At 41.9% G+C, this 13,021-nt stretch overlaps 1 long non-coding RNA gene across 2 annotated transcripts in view; it reads right to left on the reverse strand.

The window, feature by feature from the left end:
* Positions 1 to 13,021, reverse strand: part of LOC118548251 (uncharacterized) — a 67,418-nt gene that overhangs the window by 28,647 nt on the left and 25,750 nt on the right. The window contains exons 3-4 of one of the 2 annotated variants that reach the window (XR_013447468.1): positions 4,691 to 4,770; positions 1,767 to 2,184 (exon numbers count right to left, since the gene is read on the reverse strand). This is a non-coding gene — a long non-coding RNA (uncharacterized LOC118548251). Of the gene's footprint in view, positions 1 to 1,766; positions 4,771 to 13,021 lie in introns of both variants that reach the window. The other variant, XR_013447467.1, reaches the window with a different exon arrangement.

Raw genomic sequence — 13,021 nt, forward strand, 5'->3', positions numbered from 1 at the left:
CAGATCACTGTCATCATTATAATTATTTTATAATTATAAAGTTAAATAAATGTAACATTATTTTAAGTGCTTATTAAATACTTATCACTTAATTCCTGAATTTATTACATCCTAGCCCTTATGCTAAGCACATTTGTGTGTTAATTAATTTGATTCTCCAAAGTATATAAACAAGGTGAGTTTTATATATAAAGACATTCAGGCTGGTTGGAGGGGTGAAATAAGGGTTCTGCCCCAGATCTGTCCACACTCCACCTCTGCAATCTACTTGCCCAGCTGTTAAGTACCCACCTGCTGGAATAAGGTCAGATAGAACTACCTGAACAACCACCATGTTCCACTAACCATGCTAGAGACTGCGAGTGCGAAGATGGTGTATTGGTCAGGGTAGTCAGGACCAGACAAGGTCACAAACGACCCCACACAGTATTTCTGAGTTGTGGGTAAGAGTTTTTGAAAAGACAGGGAGGTCTCCCATCCAGATACAGATAAGCCTTTCTGAAACGTGTCACTGAATGGGGATGCCATTACAGAGGATAAACGTGCAACCAGACACTGCTCTTTTCAATGAATCCGTTTTCCGTTACTTGAAATTAGGTTTGAGTTGTTAACATCTTCAGTGATATGCATGCAAAGTTCAAAGAAAAAAAGACTGGTTCAAATCCAAAACATTAGTCTTTTATTTTCTCCCATAAATAGCATGTTGCCAACTGAAATCAGGCATTAACTAAGCTATGACTCAGTAATGTGCAGAGTAGAACTCAAGTACTATGAGTAAAAGCAGCAATTATTCTACATGAGGTAACCAATTTGTCAAAAGAGACATAAACGCATTCAATTTTTCCTTGTCGACTATAAATATTTAGCAATGCTGAACACAACCCATTGGGACTGGTGAGTAACAGCTATATGATTTATTTATCAAAATGTACTTGCCTCTCAGCCCTGAGCTATTGGAGCATTTATAAAAAGTAAGCTTGGGCAGGTGCCTTCCTCCTGGTCATCATCCATGAAACAAGGACAGTTAGACTAGGTGGTTTGGACATCTCTCCCACCCCAACCTGTGGTATTTCTATCCGTGGAACAGCAGACAGCACTCCAGGAATCATCAGAGGGTTGGGACCAAGCTCTACTCTAGTCTTCACCAGCTGTGAATTAAAGGAAGTATTTTTATTTTCTAAGCTTAGGTTTTTTTTCACTTGTAAAATTATGATAATAATGCCTACCACTTTGAGCATATGTGATCATCAAAACAAATATTTGAAAAATGATTTGGGAAGTGGGAAGTGAGATATATATATAGATAGATATAAATAGATATAGATATAGATAGATACAGATATATATATATACATATATGTCATATGTCAGTGTCAAAATATATGTCATATGTCAATGTTAAAATACTAGCCAATGTCATATGTCAATGTCAAATATATTTTGGGATTGGGATCCCAATATTATATTTGGGATAAATGGGATAATGGGATTAGGATCCCAAATATTATATTTGGGATAAATGGGATAATGCGTGTGTCCAGCTCCCAGTAGGTCAATGACAAATAGTCATTGAGGGTCCTCCACATGCCATGCACCATGCTAATCTTTACAGATACAAGGATGACAACAAGAGGTTCCTCTGCCTCCTGATTGTTCATCGTAGTGAGGGGGTTGAATAGGTAGGGCTCTAATAACAGAAAGCCTTTGCTAAGCACTTGTTCTGTGGAGGCTCTGGGCTAATCTCTTTCTCTGATTCATTTACTTACCAAACATTTGCTGGGAGCCCATTGGTACCAGCACTGTGATGTCACTTGCATTATCTTCTCACACCATCCTGCTGCATTCATTTCATCACGAAATCAGGAGACAGGTGATTTTGCAATGCTTCTTTCAACCAGAAGGAGATTGAACCCCAGAAAGGCTCAGTAGCTCCTGCCAACCTCAGAAAGCTAACAATTGGTAAAGTTGGGTTAGGATCTTCAGCCTTTCTGAATTTAAAATCTGTATCTTTAACTGGCCTGGGAAGAAGGCAATCAGGGAGGCTCCAAGGGGTGGAGGAGAGAGATGTCATCTTGTGAAAGAGATCTTCAGGTAGATAGGAGATGTGGGGAGCCCTTTCTCAGACTGAGGGTTCAGCAAATGTGAGCCTCGGAAGCAGGAAACAGCATGTTACTTTTGGGGAATCTGAAATATCGTTAAATAAGTAGACCTTTACTATGTGCTGTGCTGCTATTATTTTATTCCAAACTCTCACATAGTCAGTCGGGTTCGTATGCTCCTTTCCTTCTTTGCCTTTTCCCCAGCCATTCTAATTACTTTGTCTTTCTCCTCCTCCCAAATTATTTTTTTAAAATTGAGATTCAAAGGAAAAATGAGTCCGCCATTCTCAGAGCTGGTTGAAGGATTTTTCAGAGAATCTGGACAGCAGCCTGCATTGGTTTCAGCTCAGAAAACACATGCTACCAAAAATAAACTCATCTCTGTCTACAGCTCTGCAGCTGGAGGAAATGGAGCAGATGCCGTGAGGCCAAGAGCAGCCACAGAGCACCTTGAAACAGTAGAGAAAGGGGCCGGCCCCAGCAGCCTCACAAGGGCAAGTTTGCTGTGTGTGTGCGTGTGTGTGTGTGTGTGTGTGCGTGCTTCAAACTATCCACAAGGAAAGCTGATCAGAAGGTTTATGCTGGAAGGAACACCCAATCTGATTTGCCCCATCTCCTGTACGTGCTATAGACAGAAATTAGAAGGGGGGTACAGTACGGTAGTTAAGGGTAAGGGCTCTGGAGCCAGGCTATCTGGGACTTTACCCCACTTCTGCCACTTCCTGGCTTTATGATTTGGAGCAACTTATCTTAATAATACTACAGTTTTGCCATCTTCAGAATGACAATAAATGTGCCTGTCTCCTAGGGTTACTGTTAGGAATAAATGGGATAATGCGTGTGTCCAGCTCCCAGTAGGTCCTCCACACATGACAACTCTTTGTTCATTGTTTTAGTGTTATTGTTACTTTATGAAGCACCTTCTATTTTTTTATTTCCAATCTTGGAAGCGACCCGGCGATGTACCCAGCATTATTCCTTCTTTATTATTGAGGAAAGGGAGGCCCACAGTGATGATGACTTGTCCAAGTTCACACAGCAGGTAAGAGAAATAGAATTTGAACCCAAGCTCATCAGACCCTAAAGTTCATGTTCTTCCTGCAGATTCTGGTGGTGTCTCAGAGAATAAAAATATACTCAAAGTGGGACACCTAGGTGGCACAGTCAGTTAAGCATCTGACTCTTGACTTCGGCTCAGGTCATGATCTCAGGATTGTGAGGTAGAGCCCTGAGTTGGACTCCACGCTCAGCACAGCATCTGCTTAAGATTTTCTCTCCCTCTCCCTCTGCTCCTCCCACTCGTGCTTTTTCTCTGAGGCCTGGAAGTCTGGGCAAAAGGGGTCCCAGGGTATCAATGGTGGTGTAATGGAGAGGGTGCCGTGAAGAGTTAGTCCTGGCTTTGAATACAAACACTCTGCTACTTACTGCAGGGGCCTCGGGAATTCATTTTATTTCACTGAGCCTCAGTTTCTTCATTTTCAAAAAGGGGCTTTATAGGAGTTTAAAAGTGACTTCACAGGGCTTCCATTGAGATTTCTCAGCTCCATCTTTAATTCCCGAAGGAAGTGTTTGGCACCTGACTGAATCAACTCTTGCTGAGGATGTTCATCCTACCAGGCAGCTCTCCTTACAGCCTAGATCATGTTGGGGATTCCATGTTCACCCTTTTGGTTGTGGGTTTATGTTTTTCTCCCATGCTTGGGTGAATCCCCGACCCCATAAATGCAGAACTCTTAACTCCAATACCCCGCGCACGGCTCAGAGGCACACAGAATGAGTGAGGGCCACAAAAATGTTAATGTTCTTATTTCTTCACATTCTGGCTCCAAGTCCAGTGTTTGACCAACTGCTGCTTAGTGACCTCCCCGGTACCTCAAAAGCTCAAGTGGTAACTTTGTGAACCAGAATGGGAAGACAGCAGGAAACTGGTTTTCAAGGCCAACTTAATCATTATTTTGTAGCACTCAAAATAAGTGATCGAAAGTTAAAATGTGGCTACTTGCCTTTTCTAGCTCTTGGTTATTTTCCACTAAAGGTGAGGAAGGACAGAGGCCAATGATTCCATTTCTTCTAAAAGATCACTGAAATTAGATGTCACATGGAAACTAGCTAAGCTCCATGCTTCTGCCTCTTGTGTAAATGCTCCTGTCCCCTGGCTTAAAGGAAATCATCTCTGGAGGACATCACCCTCATCAGCTGTAGGACAGAGCTCATGGAATGAGCCCCCCAGCCTCCTGGTGAGTGAGATCAGTGGGTGGTGTGAGAGCTTCTAAGGGGAGGACAGTGAATTCCTGCTTTCCTGTCTTAGCCACTAATGAGCCACAGAACATCAGACAGTCTGGCTGCCTCTCCTGACCTTCCTCTCCTCTGTAAAGCAAGAGATTTAATTGAGGTGAAGTCTGAGGACTTTTCCAGAAGTAAAAATTCACAATTGCATCTTGGTCAGAAAGTCAAAGGTGTGAAAGTTTGAAAGAGCCCTACTAGTCATTTGGTGCGTGCATTGCTCTCCTCTGCAACAGGGTGGGCAAAGAATTCCTGTTCTGCTCTGACATTGTTCCAAAAGCTACAGTTCCATCCTTTCTATTTCATACCCTCAAGCACATTGCTGAAGGAAAGGTGACAATTCAATCCCAGCTGCTCCATCAGTTAAAATGCAATCTTCGGAGGTGCTCTGAAACACAGAATGACATACAGAGTTTACATAGTGTAGAGTTGGAAAGTGTTTTTCCCATGGTCTACCTTCCCTTTCCAAGGCAGAGGAGCATACCTTTTTAATGTTCTTTTTTTAAAAACTTTTTAAATTAAAAATTAAAATATGTTTGACATATAACACACTTGCAACTAGTGGATAACTAAGTGCAGCATAGCATGCACTAGAGTTTTGGGGATCAGAGAGACCCAAGCTCAACCCCTAACTCTGCCATTTATGATTAATGTGACTGTAAGGCCCCAAACTTCTCCTTTCGTCATCTGTGCAGTGAGAAATAATTACACTGTAAATTTTTTATCATCACTATTATTAATTGTATTTGTCAACACTTGAAAGTTGGCATAAAGACAGGGAGGCTGGTTTCGATCTCTTCTTGCTATTCAAGATTCACAGCATGTATATGTTTTGTTTAAATTGTTTCTTGAGTAAAATATAACCTTGTAATAGTCAACAGGACTCAGAGAGAAGAGAGTTTTGATGCATTAAATTGGTCACCTTAGGTAGCATAAAGTATTAATTGCTGAGGCAAAATAAATTGTCTCAAATCCCCTGTGTGAATTTATGAAGAAACAAGCCAAAGAAAGATATCACTCCTCTGCATCTCCTAATAGAACCAACATGAGGGGCAAGACTGACTAATGAGAAGCAGAACCAGAAAGGGTCTGCTTGGATGGGGAGTATTGCCAATGGAAAGAATAAGAACTGGTTCCTGGTCTCAGACAAGGCAAGTCTTAAGCCTCAGTCCTACTCCTTCTGGTTAGTGGAGATAGCATCTCACACAGAGGTGCTGTGGCCAGAAGGAGCCTTTGCCCTGGGGTCCATTCTGGGGAGCTGTGCAGACATGCCCACATCTCTAAGCCAATCTGCTGGGGCTGCTATAACAAAGGGCCACACACTAGGTGGCTAAACAATGGAAATTTGGTTTCTTTCAGTTGCAGAGGCTGAAAGTCCAAGATCAAGGTGTTGGGAGGGTTGGTCTCCTCTGATAGCACTCTGCTTGGCTTCTGCATGGCTGTGTTCTCCCTGTTTTCACATAATCTTCCTTCTGTGTCTGTGTCCAAACTTCCGCTCCTTAAAAGGATGCCATCATACTGGATCAAGGCCTACCCTACCGACCTCATTTTAACTTAATTACTTCTTTAAAGATCCTATTTCCAAATACAGTCCCATCCTGAGGTACTGGAGCTTAGAGCTTCAACATACAAATTTTGGGGGGAACAACTTCCAGCCCTCACTCCATGGCTAGGAGAATGGGACTGTGTGATTTGCACCATTTATATCTTTTCCTTTTGATTCACATACACAATCATTGGACTTTCCTAAGTGCCCTGTGTTGATGAGTCTCTGAGTCAGTCAAATGAGGTGGATACACTTGAAAGAGTTGAAACAGGTTCTGAATTACAAAAGTCAGCCCCTGAAAATATCAGTATGTGACTCATTTTATTTGACACTGCCTGAGTCTCAGGCATCCCTTTTGTGCTAAAATCACAGTTCAAGGACTTCACCCTTGTGAAGTCTAAGGTAGGAAGCCGAAAAAGAGCAAACACAAAGCAAGCTGCTCTAATTGGGGTCAGTGATTTTTTTTTTTTTCAAAGATTTTATTTATTTGAAAGAGAGGGACACAGCGAGCGAGGGAACACAAGCAGGGGGAGCAGGAGAGGGAGATGCAGGCTCTCCACGGAGCAGGGAGCCCGATGTGGGACTCGATCCCAGGACCCTGGGACCATGACCTGAGCCGAAGGCAGACGCTTAACGACTGAGCCACCCAGGCGCCCGGGGGTCAGTGATTTGAAGGAGGATGGGCAACACAGGAGTGTCTGGTAATTCTGAACAGCGAGTTTTGGAAAGAGGAAGGTCTTTGAGAAAATGACCAACGTGCTTCCTTTGGAGGACTTTACCGTGCTAGCTTGGTTGGAATCTAAAGTGGAAGGAGGCCAGGGTGGAAGAACAGGTAAGAGCCCCACGGGGAGGACCTCAGATGGTAGCCAAGGAGTTTGGATTTTAGCCTGGGGGCACCGAGTTGACTTTGAAGAGTGTGAAGCTGGAGAGTAGCCCTTGAAACTCCTGCTGCCTCACGGGCACCAATGCAGGGGCTACTGGAGCCTGTAAGGAACTTCAGCAGTGGTACTGGTGGCCCAGTACCTTTGACCAAACTCCAACGATCCATAAGTCTTTGTCCACACTAATCACACACACAGCATGCCTACGCACAGGCATTAGTTATATGGCATTGCTTAGAATAAGCTATAATATATCATTACCTATTTTCATAAACTTATGCTAGCTACTTCTGCCAGGTCCTGGGTATCATTCCAGTTTTGTCCCCTCTCTCATACCCAAGACATTTCATGCAAGAAGCATCAGACCTATTTATAAAACACTGTCTTCTACATTTCATCCACTCATTTGTTCTTTTGTTTATGTGACAAGCATTTTTTTGAGGAGCTATTATATGCCAAGCACTCTTGAGGGAGATACAGAAACAAGCAAGGCATGGTCCTTAACAATGGCTTCCTTCTAGCATTACAGTCTCAGACAACCTATGTAATCTTCTCAGTAAGACAATACCGTCCCCACCTTTGTCTTTTCTAGGTTATAACAGACTGCAGATTAGAAGGGAACAACCTGCTGGAGGTGAAGACTGAATGATGATCAACAACAGGGAAAAGACAGACAAATCTTCCACCAGAAAAGTATAGCTCATCTAATCTATAATGTCTGGAAATACCTTTATACTACAGCTAATATAATTTACTGATATGCATAAAGATGACTGATGCTTTGCAAAAAGGCTCAATCTTTTCTCATTCCTTTCCCCACTTAATTTATAACCAAGTTCTATCAATTGCCTCTCCCTATTATTTCCTGTGTGCACACCTGGTTCTCCATTTCCCCTGATATCATCTTGGATTACATCCATATCATCTTTTGCCTGGATTATTATACTAATTTCCTACCAGTCATACCTCTTTTCAACAGCTCTGACTCCAATCTATCCCTCTTGAAGCTGCCAAGCTGGTCTCTTCAAGATGCAATTCTCACTAGCCACTTTTTTTTTTGAAGCTAAAACTCTTTAGGGACTCTCTATTGACAATGGTGTGTTTTTCAAACTGCCATACACAGTCCTTCATGATTGCCCCTGCAGCCAGTCTCATCTCCAAAAGGAGCACCATTGAGTCCTCTAAGTCATATGGAGCAAGCTGTAGTTCAGGCCTCCACACACTAGCTCACTCTTCCCACCCCTCCAGATTCTTTCCTTCCACCATACACCCAGCAAAACCATACTCCCATTTTCACAATTTCACACAGTTGTTACTTTTAATTGCCTTTTCTGACTACTCTGGTGCAAATATATGGATTTTATATTGTCCCCCGGCCCCGTACTACAAGGAGATTTCACCAGAACTACTGTCTATAGTGTTCATTTCTTTTCTTTTTTTTTTTTTTTTTAAAGATTTTATTTATTTATTTGACAGAGAGATAGCACAAGTAGGCACAGAGGCAGGCAGAGGGAGAGGGAGAAGCAGGCTCCCCGCGGAGCAGGGAGCCCGATGTGGGACTCGATCCCAGGACCCCGGGATCATGACCTGAGCCGAAGGCAGCCGATTAACCAACTGAGCCACCCAGGCGCCCTATAGTGTTCATTTCTGACATGTCTGTTCTGTGCAACCCTGGGCGTTAGGCATGTTAGGGCCAGAGCCCTGTCTTGTTTATCTTCATGTCCCTAAACTTCGAGCAGTGCCTGGTGCATAATATTTGTCCAATAAATTTGTGTCAGTGAGAGAAAATACAGAATAAATAGATGAACAGATGAATAATGAATATATCCTCAGTTTCCTTTAGACAGGGACATGGGGTAATGGATTAGAAACGTTTCAATCTCAGATTGTTACAACCTCTTTAAAACATTTTGGGTGTTTTGACAGAGAATTGTCAATATTTAGTAGGACTCATTGATTCAGAGTATCTCCAATTAGAGCTGTTAGGGTCCTGTATTACTGTGGGCTGTTTATACATCTACTGCCCCAGATAGATAGGTGGTTGACTTCTTGAAATAATGGCCATGTCTTCTTCATCACTGTATCACTCACCATTATTTATAAAAATAAATATGCTGGGGGGCTCAGTCAGTTAAGCATCCGAGGCTTGGTTCGGCTCAGGTCATGATCTCAGGGTCATGGGATCGAGCCCCGAATTGGGCTCCACACTTAGCATGGAGCCTGCTTAAGATTCTCTCTCCTTCTCCCTCTGCCTCTCCGCACCTGCTTATATGCACTCTCTCTTTCTCTCAAAATAAATAAATAGATAAAAAATATGCTTTATAAATACTGTTTTTGCAGTCCTGGGTATTTACCCCAAAGACATAGATGTAGTGAAAAGAAGGGCCATATGCACCCCAATGTTCTTTAGTAGCAATGTCTGCGATAGCCAAACTGTGGAAAGAGCCGAGATGCCCTTCAACAGATGAATGGATAAAGAAGATGTGGTCCATATATACAATGGAATATTACTCAGCCATCAGAAAGGATGAATACCCAACTTTTACATCAACATGGATGAGACTGGAGGAGATTATGCTAAGTGAAATAAGCCAAGCAGAGAAAGTCAATTATCATATGGTTTCACTTATTTGTGAAACATAAGGAATAGCATGGAGGACATTAGGAGAAGGAAGGGAAAAATGAAGGGAGGGAAATCAGAGGGAGAGATGAACCATGAGAGACTATGGACTCTAAGAAACAAACAGGGTTTTAGAGGGGAGGGGGTGGGGGGATGGGTTAGCCTGGTGATGGGTATTAAGGAGGGCACGTACTGCATGGAACACTGGGTGTTATACGAAAACAATGGATCGTGGATCACTACATCAAAAACTAATAATGTATTGTATGGTGACTAACATAACATAATAAAATTTTTTAAAAATAAAATAAATAAATAAATAAATAAATAAATAAATAAATAAAAATAAGCAGAAAAGAAGGGACCCATCAAGGGAGGAGTTTAGACTAACCACAGACTTCTCAAAAAGATAAATAAATAAATAAATAAATAAATAAATAAATAAGTAAGTAAATATGGCTTTTTAAAATTGTGGCTCAATACAAATAGAATTCAATTCATCATTTTAACCATTCTTAAGTGTACAACGCAGTGGCATTAAGTAAATTCACATGGGCACACAGCCATCGGTGCCAACCATCTCAAGAACTTTTCAGCATCTCAAACTAAAACTCTGCCCCCATTAAGCACTAACTCTTCTTTACCCCTTTCCCCAGTCTCTGGGAACCTGGTATGTAGAATAGTGGTCAGTATTCTACTTTGTGTCTCTATGAATTTGACTATTCTAGCTATCTCATTTAAGTGGAATCATGCAATATTTGTCCTTTTGTGGCTGGCTTATTTCACTTAGCATCATGTTTTTAAGGTTCATCCACATTATGGCATGTGTGAGAATTTCATTCATTTTTAAGGCTGAGTAATATTGCTTTGTATGAATACACCATATTTTGTAAATTCATTCATCCATTGATGGACATTTAGATTGTTTCCACCTTTTGGCTATTGTGAAAAATGTTGCTATGAACATTGGGGTACAAATATTTGAGTCTCTGCTTTCAATTCTTTTGAGTATATACCCAAAAGTGGAATTGCTAGATAATATGGTAATTCCATATTTAAATTTTTGAGGAACCTCCATACTGTCTTCCACAGTGGCTACATCATCTAACATTCTCACCAGCTGTGCACAAGGGTTCCAATTTCTCCATATTCTTTCCCATATTATTTTCTGTGTTTTGTTTTAATAACAGTCATCCTAATGCATATGGCTTTATAGATACTTGTAAATGAATGGAAAAGAAAGCATGCAGAGCCTGGGTGGCTCTATCAGTTAAGCATCCAACTCTTAATTTTGGCTCAGGTCATGATCTTAGGGTTGGGAGATCAAGTCTCACACTGGGCTCCGCACTGGGCATGGAGCCTGCTTGAGATTCTCTCTCTCTCCCCCTCTCCCCACCCCCACACACTTGTGCGCACTCTCTTAAAAAAAAAAAAAATGGAATCATGACATACTGGGGCCTTAGGTAATGAAGACCAAGCAAGCAGTTTGGTAAAATAAATGTAACTGTAGAACAGTGGTGGCTTGTAAAAAGCACAGACTTTCAGGTTAAATATCTGCTTCTTCCATTTAACAACTAAGCAAACCAGGGTGAAACCAGAATTCTGTTTCCCCATCCATAAAACAGATCTAATGATATCAAGTGTACAATGTTATTTTGACAAACAAAAAATGTCAATAAATGTGCTCCTGAAAGCATTATTCCGTAACACCTATTAATAGTGTGATTGTTCCAGTTTCAACCAGTCAGGTACCAAAAAGCTTATGAAGCACTGTCCTTGGACACCTCTCCCCCCATGCCAGCACTCAGACAAGAACACTCTGTATTTTCATTTCCATAGGAATGAGGGAGGACACTGTGGGGAGTCAGGAGTCTGTGATCTACAGCCTGAATCCTCTTGTTTTAAGCAGATGACCTTGGACAAGCTACCTAGCCTATGTGTGCTTTTGTTTCCTTCACCTGAAAAACAGGAAACATGCACCTCCAAGCACGGTGCTGAGGAATAAATGAGATAATGTCTGGCCAAAAGTATCAAAGACCTACAATACATAAAAGCCATATTTAACTCTAAATCTCTGTTCTCTACAGGGTGAACATGGGTAACTGTTCAATCAGAGAAGTTAATCCCAGCTTTCATGCAAACATCCACTGTGTTCCCTCTTTCCCCACCTGCCATGGAGGATGAGTGAGATAATGTATGTGTGTAATTCCCTTGAAAGTGCTTTGGGAAGTACAAAGCACTATAAAATGTAGGTTGTCATTACAATTCTTATTAAGGATCTGATTCAATGCTATTAAAATTCGACAGCAGGCAGGAGGAGAAAGGCAGGCAGATTTCCAAACCGATAATAACTTTTATCAGCATCAGACTGTGTCCAAAGCATGTGTGTCCTTCTGATCAGCAATGAAAATAGCTGCAGTTAATTTGACGGCCAAGCCAAGCCATGAATTAATGGGAAATCATTCTCTCAGGGATATTTCCCCCCATGAATGGAAAAAAAAATGACTGAAATAATTAAACAGATACATTGGTCATGCTGACTTGGATACTGGTATCAGAGCAGACTTCATTTGTAAGTATTACCATGGTAATCTCCTCATACATGGGAGATGTTGGGGGGTCAACAGAAACACCCAGGCAATCATTGTGCAGGTGGGGAAGTTGAAGATCAGAGGTGAAGCAACACATTCTAGGCTACCCAGCTTGTAAGAAGGGAAATCAGACCTAGAATTCAAGTTTCCTGAATGTGGCACCGAAAAGAATAATAAACCTAAATTCAGGGCACCTGGGTGGCTCAGTCGGTTGAGCGTCTTTGGCTCAGATCATGATCTCAGGGTCCTGGAATCGAGTTCCACGTCAGGCTACCTGCTCAGCGGGCAGTTTGCTTCTCCCTCTCACTCTCCCTCTGTGCCCTCACCTCCCTCTCAAATAAATAAATAAAATCTTAAAAAAATACACCCTAAATTCAAAAGACAATGGTTTGAGTCCAGACTTTGCTACTCTGAAGAGTATGACCTCAGTAGAAGGTTGTTATTTCCAGGTTTCATTTAAGCCTTTTCATTTTATACACGAAGGATAAGTATTCCAGTCCCTCTATTGCACATTTGACCTAAAATTGCTTCCTCAAAATCTTAATTGGTTAGCACGTGTGGGTTATTTCTTCATTAGCTGATCTTATCTGGGATCCAAATGTGACATTGAACAGTGCCTCTTAAACTGGAATATGCCTGAGAAGCCGGTAGAAATTCCAGTTCTTTTTTTTTTTTTTTTTTTTTAGATTTTTTTTTTATTTATTTATTTGAGAGAGAGAGAACGAGAGACAGAGAGCATGAGAGGGAGGAGGGTCAGAGGGAGAAGCAGACTCCCCGCCGAGCAGGGAGCCTGATGTGGGACTCGATCCCGGGACTCCAGGATCATGACCTGAGCCGAAGGCAGTCGCTTAACCAACTGAGCCACCCAGGCGCCCAGAAATTCCAGTTCTGATTCAGAGAGTTGGAGTGGTTCCTGAGGTTGTATTTCTAATTTGTCCTGTGATGCTGCTGCTGATGGCCCATGGACTGCCCTTCAGGGTTCAAGGACAGAGGGAATGCAG

This window comes from Halichoerus grypus, chromosome 5 (genome assembly GCF_964656455.1).
Source record: "Halichoerus grypus chromosome 5, mHalGry1.hap1.1, whole genome shotgun sequence".
Lineage (NCBI taxonomy): Eukaryota > Metazoa > Chordata > Mammalia > Carnivora > Phocidae > Halichoerus > Halichoerus grypus.